This window comes from Mustelus asterias, chromosome 25, assembly GCF_964213995.1.
Source record: "Mustelus asterias chromosome 25, sMusAst1.hap1.1, whole genome shotgun sequence".
NCBI classification, from domain to species: Eukaryota; Metazoa; Chordata; class Chondrichthyes; order Carcharhiniformes; family Triakidae; genus Mustelus; species Mustelus asterias.
The window spans coordinates 55,085,528-55,107,077 of record NC_135825.1 but is presented as its reverse complement, the minus strand read 5'-3'; the positions used below and the strand labels follow the sequence as shown (position 1 = coordinate 55,107,077).

Here is a 21,550-nt window from a genome sequence, read left to right as displayed (position 1 = left end):
ACTATACTGATTAAGAAAGTTATTGCTATTCTTTCATGGGTCGCTAGGTCAACATCTTGGTAATTCCCAATCCACCAACCTGATGTGAGCACCATCGCACACATGGACCGTAACGGCTCACGAAGTAAGTCCGTAACTAGGGGTCATAGTTTGAGGATAAGGGGGTAAACCTTTTAGAACTGAAGTGATGAGATATTTCTTCACCCAGAGGGTGGTGAATGTGTGGAATTCACTCCCACAGAAAGTAGTTGAGGCCAAAACATTGTCTGATTTCAAGAAGAAATTAGATATAGCTCTTGGGCCAGAGGGATCAAGGGATATGGGGGGAAGGGTGGAATCAGGATATTGAATTCGATGATCAGCCATGACCAAAATGAATGGCGGAGCAGGCTCGAAGGGCCGAATGGCCTCCTCCTGCTTCTAGTTTTCTATGTAACCATCGTGTTGGAGCAACTAAGGATGGATAGTAAATCTGGCCTTTCCAGTCTCAAGCACATCTCAGAGTAATTGAGTGTTGAAATTGTGATTGAAGTGTTGAAGGATGTGATAGTACTAACTGGGGTGCAGGGGAGATGCACAAGGATGTTGCCTGGGATAGAGCATTTGAGCTATAGGGAGAGACTGGATAGGCTTGGATTGTATTCTTTAGAACAGAGAAGGCTGAGGGGGGACATGGTTGAGGTGTATAAGATTATGAGGGGTATGGACAGGGTGGATAGGAAGCCAATCACAAGTCCCTTGAGAGCTTTATATTTTTGATGATATTGTCTCTCATTCCTCTCAGGAATACATACCTAATCGACTCAATCTCCCATTATAGCACCATCGCCTCATCCCAAAAAGCAGTCCAGTAAAGCTTCGCTATGTTTCAAGGCAAGTGTACCCTTTTGTAAGTAAGAAACTGTACACTGTACTCCAGGTGTGATTTCAAAATGTTCCTTTATAATTGCAATACCAATTCTTTCCTCTTATACTCCAATTCCTTTCTAATGAAAGCTAACGTATCGCTTGCTGTCCTCATTGTTTGCTGCATGTTGTGATTTGTGTACAAGGACATCCAGGGCCCTCTGAATACCAACATTTAAAAAATATTCTGCTTTTGTATTTTTCTAACCAAATGGATAACTTCACCCCTCTCTACATTATATTCCAGCTGTTATCTTCTGGTCCACTTTGCTAGTGTAAGCACAGGGGCATCTATTAAAGACTGAGCTTCGCTGGTACCTTCATTAAGCTCTTTACAATATACAGTGATGCGCGATATAACACACGAGAGGCGTGATGTACTCGGTAAATAAAGGCTTTTATTGCCAACAATAACAGAGCTACCATATGCAGTATACGATCCCAGACTAAAGGGTCACCAGGCAGAGCAGTGACCTTTATACCTCTCCCAGGAGGCGGAGCCGACTGGGGTGTACCATAAGGACTATATTAACAGGTAGAACAGCCCAACCCTAACCCCAACAGTAACATATATACAGACTCATAGTACTGGCCAGACCATGGCTCAGCACTACCTGGTGGGAACCAACAATGGTTCACCACAATACAGCACATAGTAAATAGACTGCATCCAACAGTTTGGTCATTCCCACTTCCACTGTAAGATCACTGCATTCTATCAGTGCAGAAAAACCACCACAGAATCAATTGAGAGTAAAACCGATTTGCTATAAAATGTAATCTGTGGTTCAGCAGACCAGGACAAAGCAGCCCCCCCCATCCCCACCTTAAACATTCATTCCCTCCACCGCTGACACACAGTGACAGCAGTTTGTCTCATCTACAAGATGCACTGCAAGGCTCCTTTAACAGCAGCTTCCAAACCCACCTAGATGGACCCTGGACATTCTCTCTTCCAACGTCTTCTGTCGGAATAAAGATTCAAAATTCTGAGAACACGTACCAACCGACTCAAGGACAGCTTCTTCCCTGCTGCCATCCACAGTTTTGAATGGGTCCATTAAGCTGATCTTTCTCTTCACACTACCTGTAACTGCAACACCATATCCTGCACCCTATCCTTTCCTTCTCCCCTATATACTCTATGAATGGTATATTTTGTCTGTGTAGCATGCAAGAGACAAAGCCTTTCACTGTATCCCAACTTGTGACAATAATAAATCAAATCAAATCAAATAAAGAGTAGCCAATGCATGAGAACACCACCCCGTCAATTTCCCCCATAGGCCACTCACCATCCTGACTTGGAAATATATCACCCTTTCTTCAATGTCGCTGGGTTAAAATCCTGCAACTCCCTCCCTAACAGTACCAACCACATTAAGCGCCGCGGTTCAAGAAGGCAGCTCACCATCGCCTCCTCATGAGCAATTAGGGATGGGCAATAAATGCTGGTCAGCCAGCGACGCCCACACCTCGTGAACAAATACATTTGAAGAATGTAATTCAACGTATGTAGGTTTGGGGTGAGATGGAGGGTACAGTTTGGGATGGTTCGTGGTGCATTCTTAACCTGGCCAGTGAGAGAGGATATGAATACGGATAAATATTGCGAAGGGTTTGTGACACTCGTTCCTTGGATATTCTGACAATTTCAGCCTGGAACATTGGCTAACAATCAGGTGAACCTCTAATCAAAGTTAAAGAGGTGCTATGGCAGCACAGAATCGAATGTCACCCAGTTCAATGTTTTGCTGGCAAGCAGCAAAGTCTTGCCCTTTAATTTTGTGACACCTCAGACCCCCCCACGCCGTTTCCTCTGCAGTTTCTGATAATGCTGAGTTGTTGCCAAACTGACTCCATTACAAGAAATCTACTCTCCTTGTGACACACAACTGAAAAGTAGTGGAATGTTTCATAAGACAGGATGTCACAACACAGGAAGCCGTTTTTTAAAATCGTGATTGATGCTACCTGCAGTGTGCTCCAGTAATAAAACTAATTCAAAAAAGCAGAATGTTTCCAAGTCTTTGTAGCAGTTATTAAGGGAGTCAGTTTCAAGTAATTCGAAACAGAACGTTCAAGCAACTGTGCCAGTAAACTGAAAACAGGTGTGTGTCTACTCATCAGTCGGAGCAATGATCAGAACGGGGGGATACCAGACTGTACACTGCTCTACCAACCAAATATATTATCAGACTACAATATACAGGCCAACAAATCATTCAAATTGACAGTGGTTCCCTCCACACAATCCTCATTCCCATTGCAGCCAGTTATGGGTTTTATTCAAGGTCCCAGCTCACCTCACAGAATTCACCCTCACTTACTCAGCAAGATAAGTTTTTTTTTTAAGTTTATTGATTAGGGTCACAAGTAGGTTTACATTAACATTGCAATGAAGTTACTGTGAAAATCCCCTATTCGCCACACTCCGGCACCTGTTCGGCTACACTGAGGGAAAATTTAGCACGGCCAATGCAGCTAACCAACACATCTTTGGACTGTGGGAGGAAAACAGAGCACCCGGAGGAAACCCACGCAGACATGGGGAGAACGTGTAGACTCCGCACAGACAGTGACCCAACTGGGTCCCTGGCGCTGTGAGGCAGCAGTGCTAACCTGGGTTAGCAGGGCGGCACGGTAGCACAGTGGTTAGCACTGCTGCTTCACAGCTCCAGGGACCTGGGTTCGATTCCCGGTTCGGGTCACTGTCTGTGTGGAGTTTGCACATTCTCCTCGTGTCTGCGTGGGTTTCCTCCGGGTGCTCCGGTTTCCTCCCACAGTCCAAAGATGTGCGGGTTAGGTTGATTGGCCATGATAAAAATTGCCCTTAGTGTCCTGAGATGCATAGGTTAGAGGGATTAGTGGTTAAATATGCAGGGATATGGGAGTAGGGCCTGGGTGGGATTGTGGTCGGTGCAGACTCGATGGGCCGAATGGCCTCTTTCTGTATTGTAGGTATTCTATATTAACCACTGTGCCACCCCAATAAATGATGTATTGTTTATTGTGATGTTTTGTTATCCTGCACACCCAAACTCACAGTAATCGGTCTGCACAATTAATCAACAACAGCTTCAGTGGCAAAGATAGCTGGAGACAACAAAACACATACACAATACAGCCGAGGGGAATCAGCCTTCCCTGGTGTAGACAATGGAGACAATTGTAACAATCAGCGATGGCATAAAATGGGCAATGTGGAGGAAAACCGTGTATAACAGGCCTCCTACTCACTAGAAGCCATTGAATATTTCAGACTTTGCCCTGGTCGCTAACGCCAGTTTCAAAGCTGTGCTGGACATCAAATGGAGGAAACCCATTGGAACTTTCACTGAGGTCATGTTAGAATGTTTACACAATTGCGTTTGCTTCAAAGGAGATGAAAGGACTTATTTTATCAAGTAAAAGACAGACTATTCTTACATAAATACTCCTTTGTAAATCATTGGCTGAAACACGTGTGGAAATGGGGAATGATAAAACACAATTCCAGATGTCCAGGCAAGAAGTAGTCTGTCTGCTTCTGATGTCAGTGAAGCCTAAAGAGCAAGAACATGATCAGTTACGATGATGGATCTTCGTAAACCCCTGGACTGGGGCTGAACTGGGGTTATTGTGGGCAATTCTCGGCACTGCATTGTCGGAGGAGCGTTCAGGTTTTAGAGAGGATTCAGAAAATATTTACAACGTATGTGTAATAAGTCTGCGGAGGCAGAAGTCCCTTCACAAAAATCTCTTTATTCACTATTGCAACAGCAGTACACAGAGCGCTATCAGTCAGCGGTCTACCTTCGGGAGTGCCAGGGGAACCGACACTCCCAGATAAATACAAGGAAAAGACTCCCTGATTTGCCCATCAATTGACTCCTTAATCAGGGAGTTCATGTTGTAAAAGGTCAAACGTAATGGCCTGATTGAAGTCATTACAATAGGATTGAGGTGCTAGGACTTAGGTTAGGTGCATTGACCCGAACAGACGTCGGAGTGTGGCGACTAGGGGAATTTCACAGTAACTTCATTGCAGTGTTAATGTAAGCCTTACTTGCGACTAATAAATAAACTTTAAAAATCTTTAAAAACTTAGGAGCAAGAGTACGCAATTTGCCCCTTCAAGCCTGCCCCGCCATCTGGTTGCTGTCTCAACTCCACTTCCCTGTCTCGCACCTCCATAACCCTAGACTCCCGTCTCTGGCAAAGATCAATCAGATTCAATGACCCTGCTCCGTGGAAAAGACCATTACACAGGCTAACGACTATCGGAGAGAAAAATGTTTCTCCTCGTCTCCATCACATGAGTATGGTTCCAGGGACGGAACTGTGAAAAGAGAAGGCTGAGAGGAGACTTGATAGAGGTATCCAAAATCGGGAAGGGTCTGGACAGAAATGGAAAATGCTGCAAAACTCAGGTTCACCGGTTCAGTAAGTAACAACTGCAACGTTTATTTACTATAATACACAGGCTTGCAGCATCGTTGCTGCCAGTCAGCTCCCAAGAAAGTTCTGGAACAGGAACTCAAACTCCCCAGGGTGATTCCCCACCCTGCTCTTTGGTTGGTTCCCCAGGTGATGTGACATTTATTCTGCCGATGGATCCTTAAAGGGACAATCACCACAGAAGGAAAATGTATTTTCTCAAGTTGCCTTTGATTCTTCCGGAAATCCGTGACCTCCGTTTCTCGACCATTCTTCCAATAGGAACAGTTTCTCTCTATCTACGCTGTCCAGGCCCTAAGATAAAAGTGGGGGAAGAGGATCATGCCTGGACAGTGCCAGAGGGTAGTGCTAGGGGGCACTGCATGGGCAATGCTTAGGGGTGGTGTTCTGTGAGGGGTGGGTTCCGTTTCTGTGTGGGGGGAGGGGGGGGGAATTCCATGGTGGGGTGGGGTGGTGAAGGCAGTATTACAATTTATATTCTTTACCTTTCAAAAACCTAAGTTGCTTGGTGATGCTCACCTGCGTTCTGTTGTGGGACCTGCCCCTTACTTTTTTTTGCCCATCGGTTCAAAAGTACGGTGGGGAAACCTGCCAACACTGCCGACAGGCTACCCCCTGCTTTTCCCACCCAAGATTGGTGGGTTTCCTCCGGGTGCTCCGGTTTCCTCCCACAGTCCAAAGATGTATGGGTCTGGAGGATTGGCCGTGCTAAATTACCCCTTAGTGTCCTGGGATGCGTAGGTTAGAGGGATTAGTGGGGTAAATATGTGGGGTGATGGGGATAGGGCCTGGGTGGGATTGTTGTCAGTGCAGACTCGATGGGCCGAATGGCCTCCTTCTGCACTGTCGGGATTCTATGATTCTATGAAGGTAAGAGTTTGCCAAAAAAATGACAACATTCCATCCACTATCCTTTATTGGAGACACCAGGATTTGAATATATCTTAGGTTAGTAGTTTGGACAAAAACAAAGCAGAATTGCCACTCTTATGTGTGATTCCATGATGCTAATAACTTATCACAAATTGGTGTCCACAAGCATTTTTGTGAAGGTGGTGATGCTTTTCTGAGGACTTTGGTGTTATTTGTTGTTACTGAGTAGAAGAGTTGTACTTGGTACCTGACACTGCTTATGTCTGGCTGTTGAATGTGATGATGGTAATCGGAAGAAACAATAGATGATCATTCCTATTCCTCAGACTAACATCCTTCACCCCTCAGAGAAAGGTGCAATGAATACTTCTCAATAAATTGCACTGACCTATTTTCTTTATCATTGTCACCAAAAGGGTTAAAATTGTACAAAATACATCATTTCACAACAGGATTGGTGCAACACATCCAGATCGTTCTTTTAAACGGTAGATTTATCATTGAATCTTTACAACACCTTCAGAATTAATTTGTAAACCATCAAATGGAGAGACATGCATCAGGAACCATCTGCAGTGTGGTAGGAGTTTGGTGAGCCTTGTGGTGAACCATTGTTGGTTCCCACCAGGTAGTGCTGAGCCAGGGTCTGGCCAGTACTATGAGTCTGTATATATGTTACTGTTGGGGTTAGGGTTGGGCTGTTCTACCTGTAATATAGTTCTTATGGTACATCCCAGTCGGGCTCCGCCTCCTGGGAGAGGTATAAAGGTCACTGCTCTGTCTGGGACCCTTTAGTCTGGGATCGTGTATTATATATGGTAGCTCTATTGTTGTAGTCAATAAAAGCCTTTATTTCCCCGAGTACCTATAGCCTCGTGAGTTATATCGCGCATCAAGCATGGTAGAAGAAAACACTGTGTCTGGAAAAGATTCTGCTGAGGAAAAGATGCAGATGAAATAATTCCAGATCGTTCAATCTGGAATCCAACATCAGAGTAATAAAAAACAGAAAATGTTGGAAATACTCAGCAGGTTGGGCAGCACCTGTGGAGAGAGAAACGTTAATGTTTCAGCTCTGTGACCTTTCATTAGAACTGATGATTTTACTGTTTTGTGATGAGTAATGTCATAATTAATATGACAAAAAAATATTCAACTTAAGTTATAAGGCAACATTAACAGTCCTGTATTTATTCTGCAGGGTACAATGGACATTTTTACTGCATAGAAGATCATTTTTTAATATAGAAAATAGAGAAGGAGACTATTGGGTCCATGAAGTCTGCACTGACTCTCCAAAAGAGCATCCCACCCAGGCTCACTCTATCGCCGTAACCCCGTACATTTACCATGGCTAATCTACCTATCTCTGGACTGTGGGAGGAAACTGGAACACCCGGAGGAAACCCACGCAGACACGGAGAGAATGTGCAAAGCAGCCAGCATAATTAAGGATCCCAAGCACCCCGGACACTCTCTCTTCCACCTTCTTCCGTCGGGAAAAAGATACAAAAGTCTGAGGTCACGTACCAATCGATTCAAGAACAACTTCTTCCCTGCTGCTGTCAGACTTTTGAATGGACTTACCTTGCATTAAGTTGATCTTTCTCTACACCCTAGCTATGACTGTAACACTACATTCTGCACTCTATCCTTTCCTTCTCTATGAACGGTATGCTTTGCCTGTATAGCGCGCAAGAAACAATAATTTTCACTGTATGTTAATACATGTGACAATACGAAATCAAGTCAAAAAAATCAGATGATAAATGGCCATTTGGGTAAGACACAGTAAGAAGTCTCACAACACCAGGTTAAAGTCCAACAGGTTTATTTTGTAGCAAAAGCCACAAGCTTTCGGAGCGCTGCTCCTTCATCAGGTAAGTCAGCAGCACTGAAGGAGCAGCGCCCCGAAAGCTAGTGGTTTTTGCTACCAAATAAACCTGTTGGACTTTAACCTGGTGTTGTGAGACTTCTTACTGTGTTTACCCCAGTCCAACGCCGGCATCTCCACATCATTTGGGTAAGACTCAGGAAAACAGCCGGAACATTGATGAACAAGTAGACAGTGGCTCTGAGTGTCAGGGGAGAAAGAATATTGGAAGGAAGAAAGAAAGAAAATGGCTGGACAGGGCAGGTGTGCAGAGGATGACACCCCGACTGGGAAGCAGCACTTTCCCACCTTAATGGCATTATACAAATTGTTGCTTATTTTATAAAACCCACATCCAATGTCAGATTTCTTTCTTAAAAAAGCAACTTTAAGAAAAGGGAAATTGAAACAAAATTAGAGGCACTTTCTACAACCTTGGTATCCAATCCCTTTAAAGGAGCAGGATACACCATCGAGTGATTACACAGCAACTTTAGAGTTTATCTAAAAATAAATTATATCACGGGCACATGTCTTTTAGAATTTCTGCATCCCTGTTCCTTTGGATTTGTTTAAAGCATGCTAGAAAACAGAGAAAGGAAAAGTTGCTTGAGTTCATTTTTGGGTAACTTTTTAAACAGACCTACTGAAAAGCGACGGAGAAGGAAAATCTCAAGATAAATATTTATCTAAGGGTGGAAAAGTTTTTAGGTTAGAGAAAAGTGTGTAACCTCCATGGCTTGGAGCTGCCATGTAGAAGTTAAAATCTTTCACCTTTTAATGACCTCACAAAATCCAGTAAAATAACAGGCTTTTAAACAGCGGGTTCGCCGATCAGGACCCCTTTTTAAAAGCCAGTTACAAAGATGATTAACTTTAACATCCTTTTTTTCCCCTCCTCTGTCCATCTTGTTTTTGAGATATTACACCCTCCCCCCCCCCCCCCCCCCCCCCCCCCAATTTAAGAGAAGCATTGTTAAGATTACCACAAGAATTAGGTAGAGGAAAAATTGAGCCAGACACAGTGCACGGGAGCTGAATGAACTCAGAATTAAAACAACAGGATTGCTGATCTGACCTGGGGGTTAATGTCTGTACCTCCACTCCTGGCTCGCTGTCAAACTATTTCCATAAAGGTCCTAAATGTTCAACAGAGCAGCAATCAATTTGAAAAACGCTGAACGTTCTGGTAATAAACTGGGGGGATTAAAAAGGCTGCCTCAGAACACGGCAACTTAAGAAACTCAAGAGGAAGGAAAGATTCCCTGGCCAATCGAGTCTGCTCCTTCCACAGACCAACTATCGTCTACCCCGTCGTAAATAAGAACATCGAGGGGCATGAAAAGAGAATGGATCATGTGGTGAACTGAGCAAAGCCCACGGAGTCCAGTCCTCAAGCTCGAGCCACAGTTTTATTTCCTACATTTGTTGCCCTGGTCTGATTTTTGGTGCCTCATTAAGACGCAATCTGATTCATGGCGTGTCATGTTGGGATGTGCTGATTGCTGGGAATCTGATCACCATCACCAAGTGTTTTGTCAACGGTGTTAAGTGTCAATTAGAGTCATAAAGGTTTACAGGCCCTTCGGCCCAACTTGTGCATGCCGCCCTTTTTTTCTAAGTCCCAATTGCCCACATTTGGCCCATATCCCTCTATACCCGTCTCACCCATGTAGCTGTCTAAACGTTTTTTAAAAGACAAAATTGTACCAGCCTCTACTACTACCTCTGGCAGCTCGTTCCAGACACTCACCACCCTCTGTGTGAAAAAATTGCCCCTCTGGACCCTTTTGGATTTCTCCCCTCTCACCTTAAACCTGAAGTCTCTCCCCTCTCACCTTAAACCTCTAGTTTTAGACTCCCCTACCTTTGGGAAAAGATCTTGACTATCTAGCTGATCTGTGCCCCTCATTATTTTATAGACCTCTATAAGATCGCCTCAGCCTCCTACGCTCCAGGGAAAAAAGTCCCAGTCTTTCCAGCCTCTCCTTATAACTCAAACCATCAAGTCCTGGTAGCATCCTAGTAAATCATTTCTGCACTCTTTCTAGTTTAATGATATCCTTTCTCTAATTGGGTGACCAGAACTGTACACAGTATTCCAAGTGTGGCCTTACCAATGTCTTGTACAACTTCAACAAGGCGTCCCAACTCCTGTATTCAATGTTCTGACCGATGAAACCAAGCATGCTGAATGCCTTCTTCACCACTCTGTCCATCTGTGACTCCACTTTCAAGGAGTTATGAACATGTACCCCTAGATCTCTTTGTTCAGAATTGTTCAGAAAGAGGGGGAGGTTGTGGTGTAATGGTGTTGTTGAGTATTACAGAGACCTGGGGTAATGTTCTGTGGACCTGAGTTCGAATCCCACCACGGCAGATGGTGGAATTTGAATTCAATAACAATCTGGGATTGGAAGTCTACTGATGACCATGAAAAATTTGTCAATTGTTGTCAAAACCCATATGGTTCACTCACGTCCCTTAATCTGCTGTCCTTGCCTGCTCGGGCCTATATGTAACTCCAGGGCCACAGCAATGTGGTGGACTCTTAAAATGTCCGACAGAAGCCACTCAGTTCAAGAACAATTAGGGATGGGCAGCAACGCCCACTTTCCAGGAATGACTAAATAAAAGCGTTGATTGTATTTTGAAAACTAGATTCCATTTCTCTGTGATATTGATGGTCTAGGTTAGGAAAATGGCAATCTATTGAATTAAAACAGCAATGACAATTCAATCCAATTTCTCCCACCAGATACACATGATCAGACTCTCAGCTCGCCTATCCCTCACCCTATGGGAAGGGCAGTAGATTCTGATGCAACCCAGTGTCTCCCATGTCTTAACATTGGTGAAAATACATTCCGAACCCAACCCACCCCCACAAAAAAACTCGTCTGTCAATAAGAAACAATAAGTAGTTTAAATAGTATGTTAGTGCATAAGAAATAGGAGCAGGAGTTAGTTGACCATTTGGCCCCACAAGCCTACTCCACCATTTATTCCAATCATGGCTGACCTTCTGTACGAGCTCTGGCTTAGTTGGTAGCATGCTAGTCTCCGAGTCACATGATTCTGGGCTTAAGTCTCAAGTCGTTGCTTTGAGCAGAAAGGTCAAGATTGAGAGTCCAGTGCTTGGAGGGCTGCACTGTTGGAGGTGCCATCCTTCGAATGAGATGTTAAACTGAGGACCAGGTGGATGCTAAAGATCCCATGGCACTCTTTCAAAAAAGAGCAGGGGATCTCTCTCTTTGTCCTGGCCAATATTTGTCTGTCAAACAGTCAGATTATCTGGTAATTCTCTCATTTCTGTGTGCAAATTGGCTGCTGTATTTCCTACTACACTTCAAAATTACATCACTGGCTATAAAACACTTTGTGACTTCAGGAGGTTGAGAAAGGACAACATGAATGCAAGTCTTTCTTTCTTTAACTTCACTTTTCCAACCACTCGACTCTCCTTTGATTACAAGAGTGACCAAAATCTACTTATCACGCTGTAAATCAGCGATAGAGCCCCATAATCCTTCTGGTGAGACAATTCTTAAGACTCTGAGGGAATAAATTTTTCCTAATCTCAGTCCCCATTGGCCACATGTTTTAGATTCTGTAGCTAAGGGCAACCTCTCCCTGTCTACCCTGTCAAGCCCTTGGAGAAATCTCTATGTTTTATTGAGATCACCGCTCGTTCTTCTAAACTCCAGAGAGTAGAGGCCCAAATTACTGAGCCTCTCTTCAGAGAACAACCCCTTGATCTGAGGAACCAATCAAATAAATCTTTGCTGTATCACCTCCAGGGCAAGCATATTCTTCATTAAACATGGAGATCAAAATAGTGCACTGTACTCCAGCTGTGGTCTATACAATCGCAGCGAATAATCATTCTTGTACTCTAATCTCCTTGCACTAAAGCTAACATGCCATTTGAATTTCTAGTTACTTCCTCTACCTGTGGGCTAACTTTCTATATTCATTGTACAAATTCACTCAAGTCTATCTGAATATCAACATTTCGATGTTTTACATTTTTTTTAAAAATCTGCTTTTTTAATATGAATAACCTTATCCTCCACACCTGCTCACATTACACTCCCATTGCCAACTTGGTGCCTAGTCATTTAACCTGTCTGAAACCTCTTTGCAGCCTCTTTTCTACCTCACTTTGTATTGTCATTACTCTCAGTCCATTTGTCTAAGTCACTGATATAGCAGATGGCTCAGTACAGATTCTCAAACTGTACCAACTTGAAAAGGCTCCAAATATTCCTACTCTCTGCCCCCTGCCTGTTCACTAATTCTCCATTCATGCGAACATGTTACCCCCAATCCCATGAGCCCTCATCTTGTGTGTTAATCTTTTGTGTGGCAGCTTATTGAATGCCTTCCTGAAATCCAAGTGCACTCCATCAACTGGCTTACATTTATCTACCCCCAACCGTCAAAAACTTTAATAACTTCGCCAAGCAAAATTTTCCTTTTGTAAAATCATTTTGACTCTTTCCGATCATACTATGATTTTCTAAGTGCATTGTTAATTCTCCTTTCATATTACTCCAGCAATTTCCTGACAACTGGTGCCAGGCTAACTCTCTCCCTCTGTTTCTCTCTCCCTCTGTTTTTGAACTGTAACATTACAAATGCTTGTTTCCAGTTTGCAGGTTTCATTCTAGAATCTAGGGAATTATGCAAATCCATAACCGGTCAAAATGTTATCTCTGCAGGTACCTCTTTTACAACCTTAGAGCATAGGCCATCAGATCTTGGAGATTTGAGAGAATTTAGTCCCATAATTACTTTAAATTCCTGACTCTTTTTAGTCCCTTGGTTACCCCCAATTTCTAGTATGTAATTTGTGTTTTCTACTGTGAAGACTGACACAACACATTTGCTCAACAAAGAACAAGGAAAATTACTGCACAGGAATAGGCCCTTCAACCCTCCAAGCCTGCACTGACCATGTTGCCCAACTGAACTAAAACCCCCTCCCCTTCTGGGAACCATATCCCTCTATTCCCAGCCCATCTCTGCCATTTTGTAATTCCTCGCAATAACTTCTCCTGTCTCTGCTCTGAGGGACCAATGCTTATTTTAGCTACTCTCCTACTTTTTACATACTTGTTAAAACTCTTGAAATCTGTTTTTACATTGCGGGCTAGTTTGGTACATTCAGATGTTCACTCCTCTCAGCCGACAGCAAGTCTATTTTCTATTCTATTCCAATAAGAGATTGTGTACACACGCACACACCAGCAGTGAAGCAATTATTTGTGACTTCATTCAAAAGTGCTGACTGAACTTACTGAGAAGTATGTAGAGTTGATTATCGCTGTGCTTATTTTGAATAGGGCCTGAATAGCTTAGGAAAAAGGGGTGTTGTCCCTTTAAACAATGATTTCCAGATACAATCGTATGCAAGATTTACAGTTAATGGTATTAATGTCCCATGTCTAATTGGGCAAGAACTTTTCTTTTAATAAACTAAGTAGTTCTGTTGCTAAGAAACACAAAACAATATCAACGTGCTCTGAATTTAACCAGAACATAAGAAATCCTGTGATGGATCAAATGTGGAGTCACAGGGAGGCGAACCAGAGATTCCAGTCATTTCCGTATAAAACACAACAGAGGCAACGCACATCAAAGAACGTTAGTCCAGGGTGAGAAGGTGGCAGCCTCAGTCCGTGTACCATAGAACAGGAGAATATAAGTTTACACACAAGCGTACTCATCTCCGCTGTGTTCCTGGGAAAGCACCGGGGTGGCACAGTGGCACAGTGGTTAGCACTGCTGCTTCACAGCACCAGGGACCCGGGTTCGATTCCAGCCTCGGGTCACTCTCTGTGTAAAGTTTGCACATCCTCCCCGTGTCTGCATGGGTTTCCTCCGGGTGTTCCGGTTTCCTCCCACAAAGATGTGCAGGTTAGGTGGATTGGCCATGCTAAAGTGCCCCTTAGTGTCAGAGGGACTAGCTAGGGTAAATTCATGGGGTTATGGGGATAGGGCCTGGGTGGGATTGTAGTCGGTGCAGACTCGATGGGCCGAATGGCCTCCTTCTGCACTGTAGGATTCCATGTATTCTATGACTTCCTCACACAGAGAGGCAGCCATCCATAAACAGGCTTTGCATTAATAGCTCAGCAGAACTGATGGGATGGATGTCTGTTCCACTCTGCCAGTCTCAGCTGAGTTCCTCGTCAATGTAAGTCCGCCGCACAAACTTTAAATAGTTTTCTGAGTTGTGACAGCCTCATTCAGATAGGTCACAAAGAGATCCAGTACAGAGAGGGGAGAAAAATACATCACTAGTTCAACAATTATGTTTTTTTTCTGAGGGGAAGAAACACTGTTGGGGCAAAGAAGGGGAGGCATTAACCTTCAGCTGGCTTAGTTACCGCCAACCCAACAGCACTCGATTCAGTAAATTAAAAGTGGAAAAATGATCCATTCCACCACACTGACATCAACAATCTCCCCCCTTACCACCCCCCTGCATCCCCCACCTCACTGCAACAATCTACACCCCCCTCCCGCCCCCCCCACCCCGCCCCCCACCAACTCACCGCAACACTCTTCCAATAACTCTCGGCTTCTTACCTGCTCCAGGATTCCTCCAGAGCATTCCCACCTCCACCCAAAGCCTGTCAACCAGCCCGGCTTCCAGGTGGGGAAACTGCTGGATTTTTAAAAAACCCTCAAAATTTGATGTTAAAATTGCATGGCGTCGGGCAAACCCAGACCTCTGAGATCTCCTGCTCACAAAACCCACCCCAGTCAAATTGGGCCGCTGTGTCTAATCAGATAAATTACAAGCTGTGACAGCCACTTTGCTTCATGGAGTCTCCGAATCCCAGTAAGTCTGACTGCTGGAGAAGTGGAGCTTTCACTTCCACCCTAAACACGTTAAAGAAGCCATAGAACAGGATATGGCGCTCGACTCATCGATCGACAGTTCCGACGCGCCACAGCGAAAACCGCACCGACCTCCTCAGAAGACAAACACGGGACACAGTGGACAGAGTACCCTTCATCGTCCAGTACTTCCCCGGAGCGGAGAAGCTACGGCATCTCCTCCGGAGCCTTCAACATGTCATTGATGAAGACGAACATCTCGCCAAGGCCATCCCCACACCCCCACTTCTTGCCTTCAAACAACCGCACAACCTCAAACAGACCATCGTCCGCAGCACACTACACAGCCTTCAGGAGAACAGTGACCACGACACCACACAACCCTGCCACAGCAACCTCTGCAAGACGTGCCGGATCATCGACACGGATGCCATCATCTCACATGAGAACACCATCTACCAGGTACACGGTACCTACTCTTGCAACTCGGCCAACGTTGTCTACCTGATACGCTGCAGGAAAGGATGTCCCGAGGCATGGTACATTGGGGAAACCATGCAGACGCTACGACAACGGATGAATGAAAACCGCTCGACAATCACCAGGCAAGACTGTTCTCTTCCTGTTGGGAAGCACTTCAGCGGTCACGGGCATTCAGCCTCTGATCTTCGAGTAAGCGTTCTCCAAGGCGGCCTTCACGACACACGACAGCGCAGAGTCGCTGAGCAGAAACTGATAGCCAAGTTCCGCACACTAAACCGGGATCTTGGGTTTATGTCACACTATCAGTAACCCCCACAGCTTGCCTCCTGGACTTGCAGAATCTCACTGGCTGTCCTGTCTGGAGACAATACACATCTCTTTAACCTGTGCTTAATGCTCCTTCCACTCACATTGTCTGTATCTTTAAGACTTGGTTGGTTGTAGAGATTCGCATTCTAATCAGTATTCTATAACTTGATTTTGTGTCTCTGTGCCCTGATTCAGAGCACATTTCCACTCTATCTGACGAAGGAGCAGCGCTCCGAAAGCTAATGGCATTTGCTACCAAATAAACCTGTTGGACTTTAACCTGGTGTTGTTAAAACTCTTACTGTGTTCACCCCAGTCCAACGCCAGCATCTCCACATCATGAAAAAATTGTCCCTCTGGACCCTTTTGTATCTCTCCCCTCTCACCTTAAACCTGTGCCCTCTAGTTTTAGACTCCCCTACCTTTGGGAAAAGATCTTGACTATCTAGCTGATCTGTGCCCCTCATTATTTTATAGACCTCTATAAGATCAGCCCTCAGCCTCCTACGTTCCAGAGAAAAAAGTCCCAGCACTGCCAGTGACTCATCGCAAGAATGGATTAAGCATTTGTTTTGTCATCATTCCATCTTACAGCACCTTGAGCCTCCCGACATGGCCACCTGAGGCAATTCACAGGTAACTACTGCACGCCACATGAACCAGAGGTAACTGCACAAGAATCCCTTCCCAATCAGCTTAAAATATGTTGGACAATCCATTACAAATATTTAAGAATTAGGTAAATTACCATCAAAAGGCATGATAATGATAATGAAACACTTACATCAGCTAAACTAGAATCATAAAATCCTACAGTGGAGAAGGAGGCTATTCGGCCCATTGAGTCTGCACCAACCACACTCCCGCCCAGGTCCTATCCCCATAACCCCATGCATTTACCCTAGCTAGTCCCCTGACACTAAGGGGCAATTTAGCATGGCCAATCCATCTTTGGACTCTGGGAGGAAACTGGAGCACCCGGAAGAAACCCACGCCGACACGGGGAGAATGTGCAGACTCAGCACAGAGAATGACCCAAGCCGGGAATCGAACTCTGATCCCTCACACTGTGAGGCAACAGTGCTAACCACTGTGCCCCTGTGCCATCCCAGATACATCCAACAGGATCGCCAAACAAAAAAGCTTCAAGATTAATATCTATCAACTGTAGCAAGGTAGCTCACACACAAAACAACATCTTCCTGATTTCTGTTCCATATAACTGTTTGAATAATGGTAGCTTGGGGGTCAACGTGGGGTGAAACTATGGTGCTTTCTAAGTTTTCACCTGCGATGCATTCACGCTTGGCTCTAAGCCATTCTGTCTGACATTACTCCGAGATTTACTTCCACACACAAGTCATCGCTCTCCATGGAGAAACAGGCCATATATCTGGGCATTAATACATTACAAGATGGAGCTGTACATCAGGATTTGCTGATTTACTGCTTCCTCTTCCCATGTGTAAGTGTGATTGTGATTTGATTCACAGCCCTCTCTTACTTGCACCGTGCAGTTGCCAGCTATGGACGTTCCAACTCTGGTCGCCTTAGATTTTGCAATAAGCATCTCCACAACTCACTGGCACTGCAGTACTTCACTGTCAAAGCATCCCTAATTCCCAACTAACACAAACTCTAACCATTCCCTTCACTCCATTTAGTATGGCCATGCAGGGAGTCATTAGGTGCTGGTGGTGGCAATATGACCTAACCACAGTTTAATTACAATTCATCTTATAACCACCAGACATTGTGAGGCTAAATGGAGCACATGACCTCCTACTACTTCTGCTTGGTGATAGCCCGATGTGACTTGGTTGCCATGGGAACTGGAGGTTCAGGCCAAGTCCTATTGACATCCAGGTGCTGGATTTAACACCTGAACCCAAAGGCAGAAACAGCCGGCCTGGCTTTTTGCAGACTTGCTGACTCAGAGGCCATGGGCAGAGAGAGAGAGAGAGAGACAAGGATACAACAGCTGTAGAAAAGGCTATTTTCTGTTCAAAACCAGGCACAATGCTGGTGGGAGGTCATCCTCTGGTCAAAGAGACAGAGACTGCAGAGATATAAGACACTGGCCAGGAGAAGGAATTACCAGAGTGGTCTTTGCTTCCATAGAATCCCTACTGTGCAGAAGGAGGCCATTTGGCCCATCAACTCTCTGAGAGCATCATACCCAGGCCCAGACTCCACCCTATCTCCATAACCCCATGCATTTACCAGTCTGAATCCACCTTACCTTCATATCTATGGACACCAAGGAGTAATTTAGCATGGCCAATCCACCTAACCTGCACAATTTTGGACTGTGGGAGGAAACCGGAGCACCCGGAGGAAATCCACGCAGACACGGGGAGAACGTGCGGACTCAACACAGACAGTGACCCAACGCTGGAATCAAATCCGGGTCCCTGGTGCTGTGAAGCAGCAGTGTTAACCACTGTGCCGCCCGGGCTTAGGAAGGTTGGTTGATGGACGCCCAGAAGACTAAGGGAAATAACTTTTGATGGTCACTAGATATCACCTACACAGTGAATCATTGGTCTCTGCGGAATTGGATTCCTTTCCTTATTCCAAAACCTCCGTAGGATGGTTCCAGCAACCAATTCTGCCACACACCATATCTCAGTAGGATGACTCGGGGCCTCATTTCTGCAGCGATGGAGATGTTTTCGCTGTACACCCACTGAAAAATAGCCTGGCATTAAAGTGGATCAGGAAAGGACTCTGAATGGCTGAGATAAACCAAAATCTCTCTTTTGGGCATTTACATTTACATGGAGTAACATAGTCTGCGGCACACACAGAAAACTGTACAATTTGACAACACGTGGGGGTGGGATTTTCCACACACACCCACCGGCAGCGGCAGAGACAACCTGCCATTGGCCAGTGGCGGGATCTTCCAGTCCCGTCGCTGTCAAGGGGATTTCATATTGCTGGCCGTCTCCGTTGCCGGGGAAACCTGCAGCATGGGGTCACCACTGGCGGGACCGGAACATCCCCGCTTCTCTTTAATTTGTGCCCACTTCTTACTTGGCTTAATAAATACCGTTAATGCAAAATAAAGTCCCTGCAGCTGTCAAGCAGAACCTGCAATGTTTATAAAGGGAAACCTCTTTAGCCAAGTTCCAGGTCAGTACCTCTTCATTAGTGTTAGTCCAGAACGATGGGCCTATAAGGTGACTAGCGTGTGCAGCCTTTGTCTCACTCGTGTGTCAGTCCAGTTGTGATTGGGCCTAAAGCAGGATGTGTCGCCCTCTTCAAGATGGCGGAGGAGTTACGGTACCGTGATGCCACTTTAATGCAAAAGGGTACAAGACCAAGCTGCTCAGTTCTCAGGCCAGTCGCACGTTCATCCTCACCTTCCTCCTCATTGCTTTTGCCAACAGCCTGTATCAAATGTTGAACGGGATGGTTGAGTGTCAAATACCGTAATCCATACACTTTCAAATGCTAGCCAGCAGTTTATATGAACCTTTCAATGGCTGTGTAATTTTCTCCCTCTCATTACTTCTGTCAAGGTCTCTCGACAGGAATCTGGAAACGAATGCTCAACTGAACCAAGCTGCTCTGTGCAAAAGATAAATAAACTTAAGTCTTAAACAAAATATTCTGGGCATGGATATTCTTCTCCTGCTGACCAACCTACAGACACACAGTAACCCCCCCCCCACCATACCTGTATGTATAATACACGCGCATTTTCCACACGGCTTGTTTGAGCTTCCAACTAGTTGCTCATAATCTTTTTTTCAAAGTCTTGCATAGTTGCAGGGAAAAAAATATTTTAATTAATGAGAAGTTCACAATTTGACTCTTTCCATTCCGCTGCCTTTAACACGTGGTGCATGAGTAAATCATCCCTCCAAACGTAACATCGTTGTCCGACTTATCAAGATGAGTTGGAATGATTCAGAACTCTCTCTCTGGGTGGAATTTTACCGGCACGTCTGCCCGAGTTTCATACCATCCCGCCCAAGGCCAACTGAGAATGCCGTTCTCCGAACCTCACCCGCCCCCAGAATCGAGGGGGGCGCGCCGGCCTCTGTCCGCAATCTAGGAGACATCAAATTCAATATCGTTGTGAAACTGAATCCAACAGTCAGCTTTCAACTAAATTCTGACTGCAAACTCTCTTGAGCGCAACAATGCTCTGGCAAGAAACACAAAGCTGTACCTTGTAAAAAGTAGGAATAGGAGTAGGCAACTGGGTCCCTCAAGCCTGCCCCAGCATTCAATCAGATCATGTCAGAAGTGTACCTCAGCATTTACTCGCCTTAGCTCCATGTCCCTCGATTCCCTTCCCTAACAAAAAGCTATTGACTTTGGAATTCAAAGCGTCATTCGACAGCCCAGTGTTGACAGCCTTTTGGGGGAAAGGGTCTTGGGTTTCTATTACTTTCCTACTCTGTGTGTTACCCAAACTCCTTCCTGATCTTACACCAATACAAAAGCAAAATACTGCGGATGCTAGGGGTCCGAAACAAAAACAGAAAGTGCTGGAAATGCTCAGCAGATCGGCAGTATCCGTGGAGTTCACCTTTCAGGTCAAGATGACCTTTTATCAAAACAGAAAGTTCTAGCATACAAAACATACGAATAAGGAGCAGGAATAGGCCATTCAGCCCCTCAAACCTGCTCCGCCATTTAGTAAGATCATGGCTGATTTGATAGTCATAGAATCATCGAATCATAGAATCCCTACAGTGCAGAAGGAGGCCATTCGATCCATTGAGCCTGCACCAACAACAATGCCACCTATTTACCCTGCTAATCCTCCTGACGCTAAGGGGCAATTTAGCATGGCCAATCATCTAACCCGCACATCTTTGGACTGTAAGAGGGAACTGGAGCCCCCAAAGGAAACCCACGCAGATAAAGGGAGAACTTGCAAACTCCACACAAACCGGACTGGAATTGAACCCGGGTCCCTGGCGCTGTGAGGCAGCAGTGCTAACCACTGTGCCATCATGCCGCTCTTAAATCTGTCACTTCAAGTCACCTCAGATCTGCATCCCGTCTAACCCCGACAATCTATCACCCCTTTGCCTACCAAGAATCCACCCACCTCTGCTTAAAAATATTCAAGGACTCCACTTCCACCATCTTTTCAGGAAGAGATTTCCAAAGATTCAAAATTATCGTATAAATGGGCGATCCCTTATTTTTAAACAGTGACCCCTGGTTCTAGATTAGAACAGAATCCCTACAGTGCAGAAGGAGGCCATTCGGCCCATCGAGTCTACACCAACCACAATCCCATCCAGGCCCTATTCCCGTAACCCCATATTTACCCTGCTAAACTCCTGACACTAGGGTCAATTTAGCATGGCCAATCAACCTAACCCGCACATCTTTGGACGGCGTGAGGAAACCGGAGCACCCGGAGGAAACCCACGCAGACACGGGGAGAATGTGCAAACTCCACACAGACAGTGACCCGGGGCCGGAGTTGAACCCGGGTCCCTGGCGCTGTGAGGCAGCAGTGCTAACCACTGTGCTACCGTGCTGCCCCAAGAGGAAAGATCCTCTCCACATCCACCCTGTCAAAACCCCTCAGGAGCTGCATTTTCAGCAGGTTTTGTTTTTATTCCTAATGTTTATTCACGAGCTATCTCCAATTTTAAGATTTTCTCTCCTCATTCTTAGATTCCCCCACCCAAGGAGGCCATGTTAATTATTGGTGCTTCCATGGTAATCAGTCTGCTTGGGGACTACCACAGACACACACAAGCCAGCGACCTGACCCTCACAAGCTCTGATGTCAGTCAGGCTTGTGTGCTATTTCCACTATGGCTTTCAAAGTGG

The 21,550-nt window shown here is 45.2% G+C and overlaps 1 protein-coding gene across 3 annotated transcripts in view; it reads right to left on the bottom strand.

Annotated features, from left to right (window-relative positions):
* The window catches only part of LOC144479192 (signal peptide, CUB and EGF-like domain-containing protein 3), a 399,824-nt gene that overhangs the window by 159,802 nt on the left and 218,472 nt on the right, over positions 1-21,550 (bottom strand). The window contains exon 1 of one of the 3 annotated variants that reach the window (XM_078197829.1): positions 9,171-9,403. The exons of the other annotated variants lie outside the window; for them this stretch is intronic. The gene's annotated coding sequence lies outside the window, so the exon portion shown is untranslated. Of the gene's footprint in view, positions 1-9,170; positions 9,404-21,550 lie in introns of those variants that run through there. 3 annotated transcript variants of the gene reach the window in all.